Source organism: Pongo abelii, chromosome 9 (genome assembly GCF_028885655.2).
Source record: "Pongo abelii isolate AG06213 chromosome 9, NHGRI_mPonAbe1-v2.0_pri, whole genome shotgun sequence".
Taxonomy (NCBI): Eukaryota; Metazoa; Chordata; class Mammalia; order Primates; family Hominidae; genus Pongo; species Pongo abelii.
In genome coordinates this window covers 70,721,124-70,740,184 of record NC_071994.2, presented here as the reverse complement: position 1 = coordinate 70,740,184, position 19,061 = coordinate 70,721,124, and the positions used below count along the sequence as shown (strand labels likewise).

Here is a 19,061-nt window from a genome sequence, read left to right as displayed (position 1 = left end):
ATAAGTGAGAGCGCAGACTGAAGACGGGATGTAGTCACCAGAGGAAAGAGGGACATTCAGAAGCTATCGCCCTTCCTGAAAGATTTTTTCATTTCCCCCATTTTCTCACTTCTCACACTCTCCTCCCTCTACGCAGTGAGGCTTCCTCTCTTGTGACATTGCTTTCACTAAGCTTCCAAACATCTCCATGTTCTATGTTGGCGGCCACCTTTTTATCTTCCTTTTATCGGGTTATTCTGGAACTCTGAAACACTGATCACTGGCTCCTTGAAATCTCTTCTCCTCGGTTTCACACTGTGACCCCCACCTCTTATTTCCATCATGCGTCCCTGCCCACTCCTCCGTCTCCTTTGCAAGTTCTTTTTCCTCTGCCCACTCCTTCACAATTGGTGCTCTTCGGGGTTCAGTCCTGGGCAGCGTCTTTTCCCACTCTCCATACTCTGCCTGCGTGATCTTATCCACTCCCATGCCTTCAGTTCAAATGTATCAATCATTTTTTATGTGCCATCTATTTGCTAATGACTTTCCAATCTCCAGCTCCAGCTCTGAAGACCTCTGGAGACACATGTCCAGCCATATACTGGGCTTCAGTATCCCCAGCCATCACCTCAAACTGCTTCTCCTCCATTCCTATGCCTGTGAATAGGGCCACCATCCATCCAGGTGTCCAACTAGCAATCCAGAAGCTCTCCTTGTGTCCTTGCTTATCCTCAGTCCTGATTTCCCATTAGTCATGTAAACCCCACCACTTCAACTAGACATGTCTCAGGTCTTTCTTGTTTCTCCAAATTGCCACATCCCAGTCCGAACATCTCTCCTTGTGATTCCTGCAACAGCTCCTCACTGGTCTTCCGCTTACTGGCTTGGAACTTCTGATCCATCTCCACCTGACTGGAGATAACTACACAACTCTCACCAAACCACTCCTGATGAAAAGTTTCCACTGGTTCCCATAACTGACAGCAGAAAACAAATGCCCCTCTACAGAAAGAAAGGCAACCACACAAACTTATGTCTATAGCATCAAGAGGTTCATGGACATTAACTAGGTATAGAACTTCTGATGTACAAGATAAAGTCCTTAACATGTCTTCATAGTCTGAGCCCTGCCAACTTCTCCACAGTCCCTCACCTTTACTTCCTCCACCATACCTTGCACTCCAACATGAAATCTATTACCATGCTCCTACCTAACTCCTCACCTTGTATTTGCTACTGTTTTGTCATGAGATAACCTCTAAAAATCCTCTCCACAAAATCACTCCCTCCTGCCTGTGCAGAGCCTATTATACACACTACTGGGCTCTCATTACTTTTGGTAAACACTGACAATAAATTGCACAGAAGCCTCGATTTGTTCATGTGTCTGCCCCCTGCACTGGATTGGAGACTCCTTGAGGGCAGTGACAGGTCTTGGTTAGTCTCTTGATTCTCCAGCATTTAGTAGAGTTATAGCAAGAGCAGGCAGCCCATGCTAAATGAATGGTCAGAGCCTCATGCTTCCACACCACCATACTCACATAACACACTCAGAGAGACACATCCATGGTCATGCCAACTGAGACAACATACACAAACACATGTGAGCCCAGGACCCTGAGGCACCTCGGTCAGTCCTGTGACTACAGAAACGTGTTCTCAGGTCTTTACAGATTTGTTGTGCTGTAGGACTTCCTTTCCACAAAGAGAGGTGGGTTTCTGACTCCCCTACTTACACTTCTGACCCACCTCCTCTCTCCCATCTGTGTGAAGCAATAAAAAGAGCAGGGGCTTTGGAGCTTGGACTGGGTTTGAGCCCCAGGCTGGGCATTATGTCCGTAATCTGTAAAATGGCTATGGTGACACCCATCCTGTGGGGTTTTGTGAAAATCAGAAACAATGTAAGAAAGGAACACAGAGCTGGGTATTTGCTAGACTCTCTTTCATTAATTCCCAGCACCATCCTCTGATAGGCCCCTTCTCTGCCTTCATCCCAGCTTCAGAATGCTGGGGTTGTATGTGTGCCACATGGAATAACAGGTCAGAGGGATTCAGAACAAGGAGGTCAGGGTGAACCCAGGCCTGATCTGAAGAAGGGAGAGGATGAGAGTACAAGGATGGTTCCAGAGCCCAGATCAGGGATCTAAGCCCAAAGGCTGGGCTAGGGTCAAGGGGTAAGAATGGCTCTATTGATTTAATCAGTTAGTGGAGAGAAAGCAGTCATGGTTTGGAGGGAGGGAAGATAATAGTGAGGCCAATGTGCTTCTCATACTCTGTATTATAGTTACCCATCTTCCTACCCAGACAAGTAGCTGTTTGTGAGCCCAGACTGTATTTCATTCACCTTTGTATGTAGCATGGAGCATAGCATATAGTACATGATAAACACGTTTTCCGAATGAAGCAATCTATGAATGGTATGAGATAAATCTCAGGTGAATGATCAGACTTCAGGAGGAGAGACTCAGGTCCAGGCAGATGCCCTGTGTGAAAACAACTCCTTCTCTCAACCTGTGTTCCTTCCACTGCAAACTCTTGCAGAACACTTTCACAGTGGACACACAAAGGTGCACACTCACAAAGTCACAGCCCCATGCACTGCCTGGCACTCTCTCTCACGCTGTCAGGCTTACGAAGATGCATTCTCATGCAGGCAGATTCACATGCACACTAGTACACTCAACACATGCTCATACACATGTGCACAGAGGCTTGCTTTAACATTATACACAGCCAGCGCACACACACAGAGACCCCTTCGCATATATACACAGAAGCACATTTTCCACACAGATGAGCCTATTCCTTCATGTGGAACCCACCCCCACACATACGCAGGCATACATACACACACACAGAAAGACACTTTCTCATGGCCCTCACACCAAGAGGCATGTTCACACCCTCTGATATGCCCCCACATACACACACACACCCACCCTCCACACACACAGGCCCAGTGTCACGTATGCACAGACTGACAAGGCAAGCATGCACTCATACTTGAAGACCCACCCACACGCAGGCATGCTCTCGCACATGCTGCCGGGGCACTCGTGGTCAGCTCTGTGGCTGCAGCTGTGACCTCCAGGTCCCTGGGGCCTCTGTCTGGACTGTGCCTCATCACTTCCTGCTGCAAGCCTTCCAGTTCCAAACTCGAACTCCAGACTCTCTCCCGAGACCATCTCATGCTCGCTCCAGCTCTCCCCTGCACCATCTCCCCAAGTCCGTCCAGTGTTTCTTACTCCTCTTCCCTGAGACTGGCTCCTCCTCCCTGCTCTTGTATCTTTCCCTATCCAGGTCTGTCCCATCCCTTCCCCCAGATCTGGCCTGCCCCTCCATCTTGTCTCTTTCCCCAGTATGTGCTGCCTCCTGCCTAGATCTGTCTTCTTCCTTCTTCCAAATCTGTCATGGCTCTTCTCCCACCTGATTCTGCCTTGCTACGTGCCCTCACTCTGTCCCCGGTCCTGCTACTTGGTCCTCTGACTCCATCCTGCTCTCCTCCTCCATCCCCACATCTGGGCCTCTGGAACCACAGCTGGTTCTCATTAGGAGGGGGAGGGGCAACACTGTTCATTGGGGCCTGAAACGTGATGTCAATTCCCCCTCCCTCACCAACAGAGCTCCCCTCACACCCCCAGCCTGTGTGTCTATAGGACCTGGAAGCAGGGGGAACATGGGAGAGGAAAGAGAGGTGGGCTGGGGGGGAGGAGCAGGGGGACTACAAAGGAAGGGGGTGCTCCAGGAGGAAGTAGAGGAGTGGCCCGAGGCGCTGAAGGGGAAGCAGGCTGGGGGAGCTGGCACCACCCAGGCCTCCTCCCTCAACTTCCTGTCCCAGGGCCAGCGAGGGGCAGAAAGACAACAGGGGTGAGGAGGGGCGCCACAAAAGGCAGATGGGCTAGAAGTGGAGGAAGAAGAGGGTAGCCTCAGTGAGCAAAGGGGTGAGGACACAGGGCCAGGCATAAAAGAAAGAGGAAGTGAGAAGAGGTTCTGGTAGGGGGATGACAGGGAACAAGACTGAGGGAGAGTGACTGTATGGTAGAGGAAAGAGGGAGCAGAGCTAATTCAGAAAGGGGAGGTGAGTTGAGGCAGGAACAGCCACAGCCCCACTGATGCATGCTGGGCCAGAGCTGGAGGAAGGAGGAGGGGGCTCAGGAGGGAGGAGGAGACAGCTAACAAACCAGCTTCCCTGGATATCCCTGGGACAGCCCCATAGGATGGTGGCCAGAGCAGTGCCCGGGCCTGGCTCTGTCCCTCCTGAGGACTGGTTCCCAGGAAGCACTCCAGGGAGAAGCTGAGGACAGATGTGAGCAAAAGAGGCAGAGGAAAAGTCTATTTTCTGAGCTTTTATGGTGTGCTGGGCCCTGTGCCAAGCAACTCACAGACAGTATCTCATTTAATCACCATAACAACCCTGTGAGGAAGGAATCCCGGCTTCCATTTTCAAACAAGGAAATTGAGACTCAGAGTGAAACAATTTTCCTAAGTTAACATGGCCTTAATTTGGTCCCAGGACTATGTAGTCTATGTTGCCTGAGATTCAGGGAGGAGGGAAAGATGGAGAGAATAAGAAATTACAGGGAATTTGAGGGGACAGAGTCCTCGCAGGGCAACGGAGGCCTGAAAAAGGAAGAGAATCTGGAGGAGAGTGGTGAAGAATGAGGCCTCTGGGAGAGTCCGGGTTAGCAGCAGTGAGGCTGAGGATACAGACGTGAAAGATGTGAGGAGGTGAAGGTGAGAAGACTTGGTCACTGACTCTCCAGGAAGATGAGGGAGTGGAAGGACTCTAGACTCCAGACTGCCTACCAGGGTTCCAGCCAGGTTACTAAAGTGATTCTATTTGGACACTGCAGAGGAAAAGCCATTTTGGGGGGTGACTGTTGGGATCCCCATGTGAAGATATTCAAGCACAGTTGGGTTTGCAAGCCTGCAGCTTAGCACAGAGACCAGGGTTGGAGATGTGGATTTGGACAAATCATGGGGTAACTGAAAGCTGTGGCCTTAGAGACTCCATCAGATAGAACGTGTAGAGTGAGCAGAGAGTCTTGGACAGAACCCTGAGAACTAGTCACATTAAGCAGCAGGTTGAAGAGAACTTTATTCTTCCTGGGGGCAGTATCACAGAAGTTAAGGGAGAAAACATTTCAAAAAAAAAGAAAGGGATCGATAATGTCCAATGCTGCTGAAAATTCAAGTAAGATAAGGGCTGAGAAGTGGACACTGAATTTAGCAGGGAGAAGGTCTCTGGTGATCATGGAGAAAATTGTGCCAGAAGAGTACTAAGGGTGCAAGCCTCTTGCAGTGGGAAATGAGAAAGAATGGATCCACCAATAGCTAGCCATAGACCAGACACCAGCATGGATTCATTCACCAATACACGCTTACTACAGCCCTAGAATAGGGAGACAATATATTATAGCAAGGCAGGACAGGATAGTGGTTAAGATGCAGACTCCAGGGCCAAGCCAGCTGGATTTGGTTCCCAGTTTCACTTACTGGCTGTGTGACCTTGGGCAAACCACTTAGTTTCTCAGTGCTTCCATTTCCTCATTTATAAATAAGGACAATAATAATACCTACTACATTGTATTTGGCTGTTAGAGCAGTGTCTGGCACATAGTAAGCTTTATAAGTATGTGAGCATGAGATATTATTATAGTGGTTAAGAAGGCAGGCTCAACTGTCAGGCTGCAGTTCAAATCCTGACTCGGCCACTTAAGCATGAGTCTAGGCAAGTTACTAAACATTCTAAGTGTTAGTTTCCTCTTAAACCTCTGGGGTTTAAAGTGCTTACCTTAAATGGTTGATATGAGAGTTAATGAAATAGTGCTAACAATAAACATAGCACAATGTCCAGCACACAGTGAGCGCTCATTAAATGTTAGCTGCTGCTGTTGTGTGCCACACACACACGATAACTCTGCAATAAGTATTATTTCACAGATGAGGAAACTGAGGGCTCAAAGAAGGTAGCAGAGAGACATTTAGAATGATCTAGAATGCAGTTCTGACAGACTCCAAAGCTACTGCTTTCTGTTAGACCACACTGCTTCTTGCTGGAGGGCTCAGGATGCCCTGATAAAAGCTCATATAACTGGCCAGGCAGCAAAGCAGGGAAGGAGAATGATCAAAGTTCTGTTTTAGGAGAATACATCTGGCAGTGTGTGCAGGGTGGGTGAGAGGAGGATGAGCTCAATGTTGAGACAATTGTCAGTCCAGGTAGAGGGTCAGCTGAGCATGGGGGCAGGTGGTAAGAGAGGGGAAGGAACATGGAGGATGACTGGAGGCCTCCATGAGACAAAGAAAAAAGGGAGAAGGGAGAGGAGGTCATAGGGTACACATGTGAAGTGATTCATTGATAAATCTGTTATTCAACAAATACTTGTTGAAGACTTACCATGTGCCAAATGCCATACTAAGCCCTAGAGATAGAGGTGACATGGACAGATCAAGTCCTTTCCTTCATGATGTTCACAGGTAGGGAGACTTGGCAGGGATGGGCAGGGCAGGATGAGGGAGCTGGGGCACGGGGTAGTGACATGCAGCAAGGGTTGCCCTAAATTCTGACCCTGACAATCAGGGTCTAGGCTGTAGAAGAGGCCAGTGAGGCCAGAGCTAGCAGAAAAGTTGGAGATGTAGCAACCAGGATGTCGAAGTAGAAGAACAAATTTGGAAAAGTGGGAAGCTGAGGGTAGGACAGCATAGTAGAGGGGCTGAGATGTTAGAAGTAAAATTAACTAAGTTAATAGCTGAACACTTAATAATTTTCCTTCTGAATCCCCAAAACAACTCTCTTAAGGAGATACTGCTACCTCCATTTTCACCTGATGAAAGGGGAGCTCAAAGAAGCTAAGTCATCCAGGCCATAAATAGTGTGGCTGGAAAGTCTAAAGTGTGGCTCCCTCTCCCCTCTTTCTTCTCTTTCCTCCTTTCCTTCTTTCTTTCTCACCATCCATATAAGAGGTGTGTTCTAGGCTCTGAGAGATAACAAGCTTCTTCCATCCAGTGGCTTAGAAAGAGAAAAAAGTAACAAGGACACTGCAGCATACTAAGTCAGCAGAGAAGGGCTTGGAAGTTCCAGGTGGACCTCCTGGAGGAGGTGCCCTCTCACCAGGAGACACAGGGAAATGGAAGCCCCTCCCAAGTGGCAGTGGTTGAAAGTGCCCTGGTGTCAGAAGGTTACCTAGGGAAGATGGATACGGGAGCTGAAGGAAGGGGGGTCAGCAGGAAGCTGGGAAGAAGTTAGGAGACAATAGCATGAACCCCTGGGAGGGGCTTTTCCTAGCAGATACCAGGGCATCAGAGAAGAGAGAGTCCAGTCTTGCCTCTGTTACCACTGACAGGCAGGAGAGGGAAGAGGAAAAGGGTACAAGAATCAAGGAACCTAATATGGGGAGGACTGAGGCCAGGATGCCAGGAGTTGGAGGGCTCAGGATGGGTGAGTCTGCGGGGTAAGAGGGCATTAAACGAAGGAGCAGCCTAGGACACCTCTGGGGAAAGAATCTGGTGAGGCACTGTAATGCCTTGTAGTCCGGCACAGCTTCTGCTTCTTCCATCCCTTCCCAGAGCCCCAGTAGACACCTGGCTCAATGGATTTGGGTCTGCAAACTTCTGGTACTTCTTAAATATTTGCTAACTGAATGAAAGATAAAGTACAGATAAGGGTGAGGAAGAGGATCGAGGGAGATGAAGGAAGAATAAGTTGTAGGTGAGGGGAGTGGAAGTGTCTCCAGCAGAGTAGGTGGGTAGTGTGAAAATTTCTTAATTATGTGGGAAGCTGAGACTAGGTGTCAGTCTTCTGAAGAGTGAACGAGGGTGAGGGATGTGCTGTGAGGTACCCATGTATTCATTCATTTTGTTCACAGCCAAGCACCTGTGTGGGACCCTGAGTCACAAAGATGAGTAATATGCACTCTTGCCATCAAGGAGGTCCCAGTGCGGTTTGGGGAAACAAGACAAGGAAGAGGCAATGACAGCAACGAAACACAGAGTTCAAGCCTGCCTGGTGGAGTCATTAAAGGCAGGGTTTGAGACCAGATATGAGGAAGGGAAGGGATAAGCCAGGAGAAGGGAGTGAAGGGCCTTTCAGGCAGGCAGAGCAGTATGTGCAAAGGGTCAGAAGCATGGAAAAATGTAGTATCTTTGGTGAACTACAGGAAATTCAATATGGCTGAAACTCAAAATGTGAGGGGGCTAGGGAAATGGGACAGGTGATGAGATTAGGAGGCTTGGGGAGGTCAGACTATGATCTCATAACCTTTGTTAAAAAGAAAATATTTTGTTCAAGGAAAATGGAAGGCATTTGAATAATGCTGAGCAGGGAGTGACATAGTTGGATTTGTACTTTAGGAAGGTGTCTGTTACTGCAATGAAAAGAATGGATTGAAAGAAGGAAGAGAAGTGTAGAAAGAAAAGTTAGGAGGCTCTTGCAAAAATTCATGTGAAAAGATGGTAGATGAGGGCAACAGCAGAGGTGATGGAGAAAAGGGGATGGGATATCAGAGATTGCTGGAGAGAAGATAGAACCAACACGTTCCAAGGGATTTCTGGATTATGGGATATGTGGAGAAGGGAATGGTTACAGTTAATTTCTGGGATTCCAGCTTGCAACCTGAGTGGGGATGGTCATTCGGGGAAGGAAGGAATGATGAGATCAGGTTTGCACATGATAAGGGGTCGGTGAGCTATACAGTAAAGAGCAGGCATGCAGCAGGTATGCAGAAATGGGGCCTAGAAGAGAGACATCTGTGAGTCATCAGCCTATAGATGTTAATTAAAGCCTTGAAAAATGAATGAAATTGATTACCTAGAGGTGTGTATACAGTGAGACAATGAGAAGGTCCAAGCCAGAACTTTAAGGAACTGTGACATTCAGGGGGCATACAAAGGATCCCTCAAAGCAGACTGAGAGAACAGCTAGGAGAAGCTCCAGGAGAGATACATACCATAATGTAACTTTCCGCTTATTTGCCTGTTAAATGTTGATAGAATAAAATCATGGCTCAAAAGTCAAAGAACAAGAACAACTCAAAGAGAAAAGAATGGTCAATAATGTCAGCTCCTCCTGAGAGGTCAGGCAGTTAAGGACTTTTGAAAAGATCCTCCAGATTGAGCAGAAGAGATTTTACTTTCTCCTAGGGAAAGCAATTACATTTGAGGGGCAGGCACAAATGGGAAGTGAGGAAGTAGGAAAAGCTATATGCAGAAGACTCTTTCACAAAATGTGACAGTGAAGAAAAGTGAGGAAGCCTCTTAGCTAACAGGGTATTACAGGGTTAAAGATAGGAGAGGCTGGAGGATCTTTATGTCCTCCCAGGAGGAATGGGAGAAAGGAAGCAACTGGAGACATGGGAAACACATGGAATAATCAGTTGAGTGAGGTCCCTGTGGAAGGGGAAGGGGATGGGATCCGTAACACAGGTAGAGGATTGGCCTTAACTAGAAGAGACACCACTTCATTCTTATAGGAAGGAAGGAGAAAAGATTGAAGGGGATGCAGATAAAATTTGAGGGAGGAGGCAGAAATCTGAGGGAATTCAAAACAGATGGCCTCAATTTCCTCAGTAAGCCAGAAGACCAGGTTGTCCACTCTTAATTCCTTCCTTTCCTTCACCCCCCACATGTCTGCTTTGTCACTGAGCCCTGCTGATCCCACTGCCTAAAGAGCTCTTGAACCCATCCACTTTCTCCTCTCCTGCCACTACTCCAGTTCAGGCCAGTGTTATACCCTCCAGAGTTTCTGCAACAGCCAACTGTCCTCCTTCTTCTCAGGCTCCTTCTCCAGTCTCCACATTGCTGTCAGAGTGGTATTTCTAAAATGAATCTGATCATATCACTCCACAACTTCCGATGATTTGGTAACTCTCCATTATTCTTGGGTTAAATGAATTTCTTTCTGTGGCCTCCTAGACCCTGCATCGTCTAAGCCTCCATTTACCTCTCCCACAGACTCTCTCCCTCTCGTCACCTCATGCTGTAAGTGTCAGGCTCACTGAACTGCTTTATCCCTCACACACACACTATTTTCCTTCACGTGGGCTTTTACACGCTGCTCCCTTGGCTTGGCATATTCTCCACCCACTCCATCAAGTTTAAGTTTAAATGCCACTTCCTCCAGAAAGCCTCTTCTGACCTCCCTACACTGGCCTAGGTTACTCTGCTGCGTGCTGCTATGTTACAACACTCACTCCACAGCCTGCAAGCTCCATGAGGATAAGGACCATGTCCATTTGGTTCACACTTGTGCTGCCAACTCCTGTCACAATGCCTAGCAGAGTAGATGCCTAGTATGTGTTTGTTAAATGAATGAATTAGTGTATTGATTAATTAATCTACTGAAAACAATGGTGTGAGGGATGTGGGGTAATGAGTGTGAAGAAAATAGAAAAAATTTCATCTACTTATTTATGAAGGGCCCAGTTGAGGTTGGAATTTTTTAGAAGTAGGAATTTATAGAAGCATCCCCTGGTGTGGTTGAGAAATCATTCTAGTTAGGGGCAATAATTTGAGGGATGAGTATAGAAGACAAGGAAACACAGTGGCCAAGGAGTGGTTAAAGGGATGATCCTTAGCATATGAGCTGGAAAGAAAGCACAAAGTCAGAAAGGAACAGAGTAGGAGAAAACAAAGAGGTCAAGGGCAAGAGGTCATTATGAGGTTAAAGAGTAAAATGGGAGCGAGAACATCTGAAAGCTGGAAGCATATAGGAGGTTGTAGGTAGAGAGAGGAATGCAAGAGTTTAGAATTTTAAAGGTGGAATAGTTCTACAGAGTAGTCCTGGGAGGGAAGAAGAAGGTAACAGGAGCTAAGGAGGTCAAGAACCTGTGAGGCTGTGGTGTTGAGGGACACTGAGAAACCATGGCAGGATACACTATCCAGATCTCGAAGTTTTCAGGGAACAAGAGAGTATGCCTGGGAGATCTACGTATGAGACAGGGTGATGGTGTGAGCATGACAAGTTAAGCAGAGTTTATTCAGAAGTTGGGACAGTTCTTCCTGTGGTGTGCATGCCATCCATGACTGTCTCCTGGGGGATGTACAAGTGGCTGCGTGGTAAGGGCAACTGTGGCACAGCCTCCTGTTAGTGACAGGCCTCTAGGACACCCACTATGTATGGGCAGCTCCAAGGAAGCAAACCTAATAAGATGTGCTGTGACAGTTGTGACAGTGCTTCTGATGGATGTGGATTGCAGTGACAATGTCTCCTGAGAGGTGCTGGTCTACTTGTTTGTTGCTGGTGACAGTGTCTCTGGAGAGTGTTAGCAGTAACAGTGTCTTCCATGGTATGTGTTGGCCTTGACAATGAACCGGTGGGAGTATGTTGGTTGCAACATTTCTGCTGTGGGTGTGTGTTGTCATGACAGCATTTTCCGTAGGTGTGTGTTGGCTTGATAGAGTCCGCTGTGGGTGTGTGTTGGTTCTGACTGGGGGTGCTTCCTGGGGGTGGGCTTCCTGGAAGTGTGTGATGGCTGTGAGGGTATCTCTTGAGGATGTGTGTTCCCTGGGACTGTGTCCTCTTGTGGGTTGAGTAGGGCTATGACTGTGTCCCTATGAGTATTTGAGAAGTTGACATAAGCGACAATATTTTTCTGGCCTATGACCTTGTGGCTGTGGGCCCAGCCCGCCACACTGAGTTCATTGTGCTTCTAGACCTCCCTCTCCCCACCTCCTCCACGTGGGACCCATGCCTGCGGTGACCTTGCTCTGTCCCCTGCACGGGATTCTGAGCTGGGTATCCCAGACACAAACTCCCAGTTGCTCGAATCTCCCACTCAGAACACGTCTGGGTGACCCCCCTCCATCCACTTCAGGCTGTGCCTGCCTCTCCTCTGCTTCTCTGTACTTCTCCCCCCTCAGTTTCTTTGTCTCTGTCTCAGTTGGTCTCTGTCACACACCCATCCTCCACATTCTGACACATGGGCTCCCACAGAGCGGGCAACACACCCTCACAGGGACTCGCTCACCATGACACACGGTCATTCTGACCCTCACACCCTCAGAGTGACACGCACATGCACACACAGCCAGAGAGACACCCAGGGACACACAACCTCCCAGTGACACGCACTGACATACTCCGACGATGCACTGGAACACAACGCTGTCGCACCCCACACCCCCGGCGCACGCTCACGCCGCCACCCTCCCCGACTCGATGACACACGCACACAAAGACCCCCAGGCCCTGCCCCCACGCTCACGTTCACGCTCGCCCGGGTCCCGCAGGCCCAGGCCCCCCCTCCCCCATTGTCTCCGGCTCAGAACAAAGCCCCCGGCTCCGCCGCCGCCGCCGCAGCCCAGGGGAAGCCGGCGGGCAGGGCGGGCGCGGCCAGACGGGCCGGGCAGGCGCGGGCACTGACCTCCGCGCGACGCGGGCTCCCTCGCCCGGTGCTGGGGCGCCGTCCGGCCGCGTTCAGCCCCCCGGGCAGCGCCCGCCCGCGCGGGGCCTGGGGCCGCGCATCGTCCGCAGTCGCTGTCTCCGAGGCCCGCGATCGCCTCCGGGCAGCCGCCGTCGGTCCGCGCGCCCTTGGTCGTCGATCGGTCCGTCCGCTGACGCCCGGGCGCCGCCTCCTGCACAGCCGCCCCGCCGAGGATGCGAGCTTCGCCGCCGCGGCCCCGCGCCCCCTCCCCTCCCCTCCCCCCGTCCTCCGCGCGGTAACCCGAGCCCCCGCCCCTCCGCCTGCGGAGCCCCCGCCCCCGCCCCCACCCGCGCTCCGCGCCGCCGCCCCCCCTTCCCCCCGGCGCCCGCCCGGCCTCCCTCCGCCCCTCCACTTCCCGGCCCCAGGCCCCGGCTCCGGATCCGGCCCCAGCGCCGCGCCGCGCCCCCGTCCCGGTTCCCTTCCCTTCTCCCAGTCACTTCTCCCGTCCTCTCCTCCCATTCGGTTCTCTACGCCCTCTCGTCTCTTCCCCTTCTCACCACTCCCTGCTGCTCACCTCCTCCTCTTCCATCTTCTTTCCATCCCCTATTCCCCTCTTCTCCCTCAGTGCCCTGGTCTCCCTCTGTCCCTTCTTTTTCCCAACCGTTATCTCCATTCCCCTCTGCCTTTCTCCCATCCCCTTCTTCTCGCCCCGTCTCCATCATTTTCTCCTCACCTCTTCTCCCCTTTCTCTTCTCCTTATCCCTTCTGCTCGATCTCTCTCCAGCCTCTTTACATCAGATTCTCCTTCCCCACCTCTTCTTTTATCCTCTTCTTCCTATCCCTTTCTCCCCGTCTCTTCTCCCCACCTTTCTTCCCATCCCCTTCTCCCTGTGTCTTTCGCCTCACCTCATCATCCCCTTTTCCTCACGCCTTCTCCTCATTCCCTTTTCTCACCCCTGCCCTTTTCCCTACCCGCTCTCGCTTCCCCTTCTTCCATCGTAACCTCGGCCTTCTCCCCTGTTAGTCACTTTTCATTATCCCATGATTTCTATCTCTTTTCTCTCCTTCACCCCCAGGCTCCCTTTCCCCCACTTTCTCTTTATCCCAAATTTGAGGGTAGAGATTGGGAGATATTGGAAAGAAGAGCTTTGGGGATGGTGGTCCCACTCACGATACACTTCCTAGAAAAATAAAGTGAGGAGGAAACCGGGCAGGGAAGTGGGAAGGGGCTCAAAAAACCAACTTGGGAGAGAATATGGGGAGAGGGGAAATCAGACAGAGACAGAGAGCAAGCAATCTTAAAGGAACTGGGAGAGTTCTGACTCCTGTCCTTCTTCCTCAGGACTGCGAGTAGACTGTGAGAAAAACAGGTTTTCTGGACTTGAGATGTGTACAAATGGCACAAAGAAATCAGGAACTTCTGTGGAGAAGGAACAAAGTTTCAGTTGAAGAAGAAGGGAGTGTGATTTTGGAAGAGGAGTGAGGGAGAGACTGGGGTCCTTGATCATATCCATGGCTCTGGCTTGGGCAGCTGGATGGATGGATGGTGGTGAGGCTGGCTGTGCTCCACAAAAGGAGCAGGAGGAGGCTGCAGGGGGTTGGTATGAGGAGATGATGACTGTGACTTGGGGCTGCTGACTTTGAAGTGCTGGTTGGGTAGGTAGGTCTGCAACTTAGAGGAGCGGTCTGGGATGGACATAAATATTTGGGAGTCATCTGCAAATGCCATATAAGCTTGAATATAGGGTGAGGTTTTTGCTTTTTTGTTTTTCCAAAATCATCCCTCAGGAAAGAGGGAGTAACCTTATATTTGAGTCCTTACAAGGTCTCTCATATTACAGGGTTTGCTCTCATTTACTTTATTTTGAACAACAAACCACTGGATAGGGCAGTATGGTATGGTGACTAAGCTTGTGGACTCTGGAGCCAGACTCCCTGGCTCGGGGTCCAGACTCTCCTATTTACAAGCTGTGTGGCATTGGGAAAGTTACTTAACTTGTCTCTGCCTCAGTTTTCTCATCTATAAAGTGGGTCTAAGGATTAAATTACGTAATATATATAAAACACTATATACCTGGCACTATATGGTAAGTGCCCAATAAAAGCTAACTATTTTTACTGTTTGGCTAAGACCCATTAACCTGAAATGTCCTCAACAATGCTATTTTGGATGTATTGTAGTCAAAGAAATTTAACACAGCTTTGGTAACTATTCCTGGTAGTATGACCTCATAACCACATGTGTTGGATGTCTCAAAATATGCTTTTTAAAGATTGCTTTAAAAAGCAATACAGTAGTACTTGGAAGAGGTTTCTGGGATGCCGAAAATGTTCTATTTCTTGACCTGAGTGGTTATATGGATGTGAGGGATGTTTCACTCTGACAGTTCATTGAGCTGAACATTTATGATGGCTTGTGGCCTTTTCTGTATAGATGTTATATTTCAGTAAAAAAGTTAACATAAATATAATTTTTAAAAAGCGTTACATTAAGTGATGTTTTGAAGTCATGAATATACTCAGGCAGGGTGCATGCAAAAAACCAACTGTCCTAGTGTGATGCAAATGAAACTTGTGACTTAGGATAAAGTTTCCAAGGACTGCATCATCTGCGAATTCAAACTGTGCTGTGTCCTCTCCCAAGCCCTTCACTTAAACTGAAGAGAAGGACATCTGTTCTGGGAGAACATGTAAGATGGCTGAAAAAGTGATCCTAGTGATGAGAAAGACACTGCTTGTGTTGAGTATGCATAAAATTGTTTAATAATTTATGAGAATGGAAAAGACAATTTATCAGTTATATATTTTTATATGATATATGCATTTAAATATATGTACAATAAAGTCCATTAACTCATAGAAGTACACTTTTGATTGTTTCATCCTCATCCTTAAAGGTTTACATTTCTAGGTTGGTTGAAAAGCTTTTTGGATCTTCTCACTGGGAAAAATGAAAAATTACTGTTTGGGCAAGACCCATTAACCTGAAATGTCCTCAACAACCCAATTTGTGTTGCTTTGTATACAGTAAGCTGTATTGTATAGTAAGTGTGACAAATGGTAAGTGAAGGTAAGGGAGTGAATGAGACTGCTGAGGGAGAGCACGTACATTAGGAAGAAAAGAAGGTCTAGGACAGATGCTGAGAAGCTCCAACATGTAAAGGTTGAGAAGAGGAGGAGCCCTCAAAGGAAAGTGAGAGGATGTGGCCAGACGGGGAGGCAAAAGAAAGGGAGGTGAGTGGTGCCACTGAAGCCCAGGGAATGGCCACAGAAGAAGCCATGGAGTGAGGAGAGGTCGTTAGGTTGGAATGACACAGAGGAGGCCAGTGAGGTCAGGACTGAAAAGTAGCCACTGGATTTGGCTGGGGCCTAGGGAGCAGGCTGGTGACCTTGGGGACAGTGTGGTAGGTGGAGTGGTAAGGATGAAGGCTAATTAGCATTCAGTAACTAAGGAGTGAGTGGAAGGTGAGGAACTGAAGACTTGGAGTAGAGCTTATTCTTTAAGGAGGCCTAACTACGGGGGAGGAGAGAGACCTATAACTGGCGTAAGGGACAGGAGTTTTAGGGGGTCAGGAAGTTTTTCAAATAGAAAAATCTAAATTCATTTATTTTCTTGCTTCCTTCATTTATTGAAGACACATTTAAGTGCCTGCTATGTGCAGCTTTATAGTTAAGATACATAAATTAAGACATGACTAAGGAACTCATGGTAAACTGTGAAGACAGACCTGCCAACTGACAACAGAAGGTACAATAGAGGAGAGCATGAGGTTGTGTATATAAGGGGATTCCTAATCCAGACCAGGGCTGGGACATCAGCAAATAGTGTCACAGAGATGACAATGGAACTGGATTTGAAGGATTAGAAGCATAGCAGAGGGAAAAGTTAGAGAAAGGACTTTTAGGCAGAATAAACTGACATGTTCAAGATCACAAGAGCATGAAAGAAAATAGCTCTGGCCATGAAGGGTGGCATCCAGGCTTCAGTGGTGGTGGTCCTGCACAAACTGGCTTGGCTAGAGTATTAAGCATATGGGCTAGTGTGGGAAGCAAAAACAGGAAAGGTAAATGGAACCAAATCATGGAAAATATATGTCATGCAAATGGTCCAGGCTCTGAGGAGCCATTTAAGGGTTTATTTAATAAGATAAATGAAATGGACAGGTTATGTGTCATCAACATAATTTTGGCTATTTCCCAGCTTATAATGAGGGTCTAAATTAAGGTAGTGATAGTAGGATTAGAAAAGAGGAGTAAGATAAGAGAGAAATTACAGGGGTAAAACTACTAGAAGTAATGGATGTAGCATGGGAGGATTCTAAGATGGCTTCCATGTTCTTGGGTTGTACATTAGTGATGCTACTTAGGAAGCTGGGGAAGCAATAGAGAAGCAGGTTTGTGGGGACAAGGGAAGATGGTGAGTTGAGTTTTGGATATAAGAGTTTAAGATGTATGTGAGATATCCAAATAAATATGTCTAATAGGTGACTGAGTATAAAATTTGGAACTCAGAAGAGAGTTGAGCTGAGGGTAGATATTTCAAAGCAGTTAGTTTGCAGGTGGTAAGTGGAATCATGAGAATGGATGTGGCCACCCACAGAGAGCATGAAGTGAGAAGAGCATCTAGGCAGCCTTTAAGACATGGGCAAAAAAAAGAAGAGTCATAAAAGAGATTGAGAAGAAGCAGGCAACAAGGTAAGACTTAAATGAAAGTAGTATCTGGGCCAGTGCAGTGGCTCACGCCTGCAATCCCAGCACTTTGGGAGGCCAAAGTGGGCAGATCATGAGGTCAAGAGTTTGAGACCAGCCTGGGCCAACATGGTGAAACCCAGTCTCTAAAAATACAAAAATTAGCTGGGTGCAGTGGTGCATGCCTGTAGTCCCAGCTACTCGGGAGGCTGAGGCAGAAGAATTGCTTGAACCCAGGAGGCAGAGGTTGCAGTGAACTGAGATCGCGCCACTAAACTCCAGCCTGGGCGACAGAGTGAGACTCTGTCTCAAAAAAAAAAAAAAAAAAAAAAGGAATATCTGATGAGTTATCATAGAAAGCAAGGGAAGAAACAACCACTAGGATGAAAGTTGTCATCAGAGTAAAAATATTGCAGGAAGATGAGCCTGAGAGGTCTTCATTAGATTCTGGAATCAGGAGATAACCGATGATATTAGTATCAAAGGAGAGGAGGGGAAAGACACCAGGCCACAGGGAGGAAAAGGTGAGGTGGAAGTAAAACAATAGTGATGTGTGTGGAAGAGTGAAAAGTTGATTGCACATGAAAGAAACCCAATTTGAATTCATTTAGGAAAGAAAGGTATATTTATTGGCCCAGATAACTAAAGCTGGGAGACGACTGGCTAATGGAACCAGAAACTGAAAGCCCATTAAGACTTTCTCTGTGTCTCTGGTTTCTGTTTTTCATTTCATTTTATTTTGCTTGTCAGCTTCATTTTCTTCTGCTGATTTTTTTAATGAACTTTTTATTTTGGGATAATTTTAGATTTATAGAAAAGTTGCAAAGATAGTACTGGGGGTTCCCATATACCTTCACTGAGTTTCCTCTAAACATTGGTATATTGTTATTACTATTACTATTATTATTATTTTGGAGATGGAATCTCACTCTGTCGCTGAGGCTACAGTGCAGTGGTACAATCACATCTCAATTCAGCCTCAAACTCCCAGGCTCAAGCAATCCTCCCACCTCAGCCTCCCAAGCAGCTGGGACTATAGGCACATACCACCACACTCGGCTAGTTTTTGTGGTAATAAAGGTCTCCCTTTGTCACCCAGGCTGGAGTGCAGTTGTGTCATCATGGCTTACTACAGCCTCAACCTTCTGTGCTCAAGTGATTTCTCCCACTTTAACCTCCACACACCCCCCACCCCCCTCCCCTGAGTAAATGAGACTACAGACACATGCCACCACCTGGCTAATTTTTTGTATTTTTTGTAGAGACAGAGTTTCATCATGTTGGCCAGGCTGGTCTAGAACTCCTGAGCTCAAGCAATCTGCCCACCTTGGCCTCCCAAAATGCCGGCATTACAGGTGTGAGCCACCACGCCCAGTCTAGTGTTTTATTTTTTTATTTTTTGTAGAGTGTAGGGGGGGTCTCATTATGTTTCCAAGGCTGGTCTTGAACTCCTGGCCTTAAGGGATCCTCCCACCTTGGCCTCCCAAAATACTGGAATTTTAGGTATGAGCCACTGCACTGAGCCAGTACATCATTATTAACTAAATGCCAGACTTTGTTCTGATTTCACCAGTTTTTCCACTAATGTCCTTTTCCTATCCCAGGATTCAATCCAGGATACATTGCATTTAGTTATCGTGTTTGGTTAGTTTCCCCTGGTTTGTGACAGTATCTCCATCTTTCCTTTTTTCTTTAATGACCTTGACAATTTTGAAGAGTACTGGCCAGGCAGTTTGTAGAGTGTCTCTCAATTTGGATTTCTCTGTTTTCCATGTGATTAAACTGGGGAGAGAGACTACCACAGAGCTGAAGTGCCTTCTCTCTGTATCATATCAGCGGGTGCGTGATATAAATGTAAATTTTCACTGGTAATGTTAACCTTAGTCACTGCATTAAGATCTCTCCACTTTAAGGCTACTTTCCCCCTTACCATATTCTGTTCTTTAGAAGTGTCACTAAGTCCCATACTCAGGGAGGGGGAGATTAAGCTCCATCTCCTAGAGGGGATATGTATAATATGTATTATAACATAAT

At 47.8% G+C, this 19,061-nt stretch overlaps 1 protein-coding gene across 1 annotated transcript in view; it reads right to left on the bottom strand.

Moving 5' to 3' along the window:
- Positions 1–12,589, bottom strand: part of DCHS1 (dachsous cadherin-related 1) — a 34,535-nt gene extending 21,946 nt beyond the window's left edge. The window contains exon 1 of the mRNA XM_024255869.3: positions 12,339–12,589. The gene's annotated coding sequence lies outside the window, so the exon portion shown is untranslated. The remainder of the gene's footprint in view (positions 1–12,338) is intronic.
- Positions 12,590–19,061: the final 6,472 nt, after the last annotated feature.